The 4,466-nt window shown below is 58.2% G+C and overlaps 1 long non-coding RNA gene across 1 annotated transcript; it reads right to left on the bottom strand.

Annotated features, from left to right (window-relative positions):
* Window positions 1-20: 20 nt before the first annotated feature.
* LOC120859414 lies at window positions 21-2,997 on the bottom strand. Its single transcript, XR_005720077.1, has 5 exons — window positions 2,244-2,997; window positions 2,082-2,123; window positions 601-639; window positions 403-459; window positions 21-48 (listed from the first exon to the last, which is right to left on the bottom strand). It is a non-coding gene; the product is annotated as an uncharacterized LOC120859414 (long non-coding RNA).
* Window positions 2,998-4,466: the final 1,469 nt, after the last annotated feature.

Below are 4,466 nucleotides of genomic sequence, written 5' to 3'. Positions count from 1 at the left end.
GGGGGCAAGGTCCAAACTCACCTCCGTCTCTGCTAGGGCTGCCTCCATCTGGTGGGAAAGAAACAGTCTGTTTCAAACACCCCCACCCTTTCTGACTTTCACCCTGACTCCCAAGCCCCAGCTAGTTCTCATCCTGCCCAGTCACCCCAATAACTAACCGTCAACCTGGGGACCATGCTCTGGCATCCCTGCCCTGCCCTCATTGCCCTGTGATCTGGACGCCGCCCTCAGCATCCCTGGGCCTCCGTATCCCCTCCCTGTACACTCACCTGCCACACAGGTGTGCGTTTGTCCAGTGTAAGGACTGGGCGCTGAGCTGTGACCCTCATCATCACCGTGACTGTGAACCCACCCCACCTCCCTCACACTGGGGAGGGCCGGGGGTGGGGCACACTGACCCACCTGAGCTTCTTCTGGTGCATTTCCTATCATATCACAGAAACGATCCACCCGGTTGTGCTGTGAACAGACATGGACTTGAGTAAAAGAAGCTCGGTTCTTCTCCCTGCTGGGTCTCAGGTGGGCCAGATCGTTCTTGGCGTCACCCAGCAGAACCCAGGCCTCTGAGCCCCCAGCTTTTCGTGGGGATGGGCTTCTTACCAGCATGCTCCTCAGAGAAGCCTGGTCATGTGGGACTCCCTGTGGAGGTAACAGTGAAACTCAGGTTCTGGTCTTGTAACCACCGAGAACTGTTTTACACACCCCACCCCCCACCCCAAGGAGGACCCTTGCCCTGGAATAGGTGGTCAACCTGGTTCCCAGACGCCTAGCCCTCGTGGTCCTGCTGAAAGCTGACCAGGGAGAAACTGGGGCTGTCCTCTCCTGTCTGAGGCACTGATGGTGACAGTGGCCAGTCTTCCTGACCTCTGACCCTGCAGAGCCCCGGCCCCCAGCCCCTTTCCCTCCAGGCACTTGACTCCATCTCGGAGGTGGGAGGCACCTCACCGACCCCATGGGAGACTCCGCCTAAGGGCAGGAATCTGGCGCTGTTCCCACTGCCCTCCTGGCCCTGCGTGGTCAGTGCGGCTCACAGCACCTGCAGGGCTCCCGTCTACTCGCCCTGTGTCCGGGGCCCATCCTGTCAGCCCAGCATCACACACGACTGGGCAGGAAACACCTCGCCGGGCCATGGGGACACTCTGCTGCCCGCATCCTCCTCTCACTGGGCCAGGCCGCTCAGCCTGGCTCACCCCGTGTTGACCACGCCCAGACATCAGTGTGCCGTGGCCCTGAGCACCAGAGCCCCTGAGCATCTGGTCACCCTCAGAACTAGGTAGCTGAGTGGGAAATAGGGCGGAGGGCACCCCCGAAAATAAGAAATGATTCTGAGCTCAGCGTGGCTTCAGCTGTTGATCCAGGCCCTGTGAGAAATGCATTCAGCTTTTCTCTGAAAATCCTGGCCAGCCAACTAGATCCCACAGGCTGCAACTAAGATCCCTCAGAGACAGAAGAAATTCAATAAATAGGAATAAGCATTAGAAGGAGCCCAAGGATGGCTGATTCCTCGGACACTGCAGACGCTCCCCGTCCGGCTCCCCCAGGAGCATGAGGACTCTAATTCCTACACTCACTCCAAGGTCCATTGCTCCTTCCTCGGTCACAACACAGGCCCCCACACTGAGCCGCCCCCCAAACCGACCTCCCAGCAGGAGCCCCAGCCCTGCAGCCAGGAAGTGCTACATAAGGAAAGGGCTCAGGGCACCAGGAAACTGGAGCGTGTTTGTCAACAATTATCCAGAATTTCAGGATGGTGACAGCGGAGCGTTCAACAAGGGTCATTGTGAGACTGGGCGCTTTGATGGCACGGGTCCCATGTTTTGACCCTCTGCTTTCCCACTGGGAAGGAAATGGCAACCCGCTCCAGTGTCTCTGCCTGGAGAAGCCCATGGGCAGGGGAGCCTGGTGGGCTACAGTTCCCTGGTTCCCAAAGAGTCACCACTGAGCTACTCACACTTTCACTTTCCCCTGCGGCCACCCCAGAGCCCAGTGAGGGTGGGACAGAGGCTGCTGTGCGCAGAGCCGAGACAGGCGGCAGCTGAGACCACAGGCCCACTCTCCCCTCATATCTCGTCGTCACTCACCTCAAGGAGGTCCATGGTGGATTCGGGTCCTCCCGCTGGGACCTGGTGGAGGAAGAGTGGGAGGCAAAGTGCTTCAGTGACATGGGCTCGCCCACCACCCTGGAGGGTCCTCCGCCTGCAGGTCTCCCCCACCCCCACGCCGGGCTCCCCAGAGCCCCTCACCTGAGATCCTGCAGCCAGAGCTCCAGCTGAGCACTGCCTGGCTGTCCTCTGAGCCCCAGCGACTTAAGAGCCGGCCAGGGAGGGGCGGAGAGGGTGGAGCCCTGCTGGGGGAGGGGGCAGGGTCGGGTTGGTTAAATTTGAGACAGAAACTGAGACAGAAATAGAAGCAGAAACAGAGGGGGGAGGGGGGAGTCAGAAGGAGGGGATGACATGGAGCCAGAGGTCTGAGGGGCCAGGGCGGGGAGGGCCTGTCCCTTACACTCAGGGTCCTGGGCTCAGGGCCCATTCTCCCTGAGCTGGGTCAGGATCTCTGAGCCCAGCTTGGGCCATAGGCCCCCAGCATGGGTTCGAGCACGGGGAGGGACTGGGGAAAGTCCAGACTTGGGAGGATAGTTTGAGGAAGCTGCGGGGGAAGCCCACCAGGGCCCTGAAACAGACTGCACCCCACTCCACATCTGGAGAAGCTTCTGTAGCTGCCCTGTTCCCTCAGGAAGTCACAGCACCTGCAGGGCCCTGAGGTGGAGACTCTCCCACGGGCCCCAGCATCCAGGGCAGGGGCCGGGCCTGTGTGCGGTACCCACAGGATGTGTCCCTCAAGGGGCTAAAGGGAGCCTTGCTGACAGTCTGGGCCCCGCTGACCAGGGTCTCCTGAGCCCTGCTCGGGCCCCCAGTCCTCAGTCACCTTGCCAGGGGTCTCGATGCCCTGCCCAGCCCGACAGGGCTTGACTCTCACGGCCTGGCCCATCTCCCTTGAGACCACAGCCCCTCACAGCTGTCTTAGAGACCCAGGGCCGCCATAACAAAGAGGCACAGACCCGGGTCTCAGCAACACACATTTACTCTCACAGTGGAGCCTTGAAATTGAAATCAAGGCGTCAGCAGGCAGCGGTTGCTCTGAGAGCCCTGAGGGAAGCATGTGTTCCAGGCTTATTTCCTAGGCATGTAGACGGCTGTCTCCAGGTCTACATGGCACCCTCCCTAGACAAGTATCTGTCTCCTAATTCCCCATTTTCAGAGGTCACCAGTCATAATGGATTAGAGCCCACCCTAAGGACCTCATGCTAACTTGATGACCTGGAAAGACCCACCTCCAGGTGCTGGTGGTTAGGACTTCACTGGGTGCAGTTAGGGGAACACTATTCAGTGTCTAATATCCTTGAAGAGGAACCGGCCTCCTGATGGGCCACCCGTGTGCACCCCATGGGGACAACCTACGAATCCTGCTCCTCAGCGAAAGTCTGTCTTGGGTCCACCAGACCCCAGCTGCATCCCCTACCCCTTAGGAGCCCTTCAGTTGTCTGAAACTCCCGTCCCACACGCAGAGGTCCAGATACTTCCCTGAGCCAGCTCAGAACTCCAGGGCGGGAGGCAGACAACAGAGCTACTCTTGCTTCAGCTGCGGGCTTCCCTGGTGGCTTAGAGGGTAGAGAATGTGCCTGCAGTGCGGGAGACCTGGGTTCGATCCCTGGGTCGGGAAGATCCCCCTGGAGAAAGGAACCCACTCCACTGTCATGGCTCAGAGAATTCCACTGACTGCATAGTCCATGGGTCACACAGTCAGACACGGCTGAGCGCCTTTCACTTGCTTCAGCTGCACGCCTCATTTCCAGGTCTTATCTCCGGTGATGGGACACTGGGCACCCCCACATCTGTCTCAGGAAGGCCACCTCCTGAAAGGCATTTTGTGTCTCACTGTGGGCTGAACCCTTTTCTTTATAGAGTTTTAGTGAGATGTAATTCACATATCATACAATTCACCCAGGAAAGTGCCTCATTTAACGCACAGTACTACTCAACCATCACCACCAGCAATTTCAGAACACTTTTACCATCTCAAGAAACCACCTGCACCCCTGAGCCATCATCCTCCAGGGCCCACCACCAGGCAATCCCTACGTTTGTTTTTAACTTTTTGAGGTACCACTAGACTATTTCCCGAGGCTTCCCCTGTAGCTCAGTGGTAAAGATTTTGCCTGAAATGCGAGAAAACCGGGTTCAATGTGTGTGTCAGGGAAGATCCCCAGGAGGACGACATGGCCACCCACTCCAATATTCTTGCCTGGAAAATTCCATGGACAGAGGAGCCTGGAGGGCTATAGTCTATGGGGCCTCGGAGACAACATTAAGCATGCACGCACACACACAAGGGTGGTATAAGTTTTCTGGCTCCACGCTCTTACCACATGTGTCGTTTGCAAGTTTTTGTCCCCATTCTGTGGGTTG

Source organism: Oryx dammah, unplaced genomic scaffold, assembly GCF_014754425.2.
Source record: "Oryx dammah isolate SB20612 unplaced genomic scaffold, SCBI_Odam_1.1 HiC_scaffold_850, whole genome shotgun sequence".
In the NCBI taxonomy this organism is placed as follows: domain Eukaryota; kingdom Metazoa; phylum Chordata; class Mammalia; order Artiodactyla; family Bovidae; genus Oryx; species Oryx dammah.
This window is presented reverse-complemented; position numbering and strand designations above follow the sequence as displayed.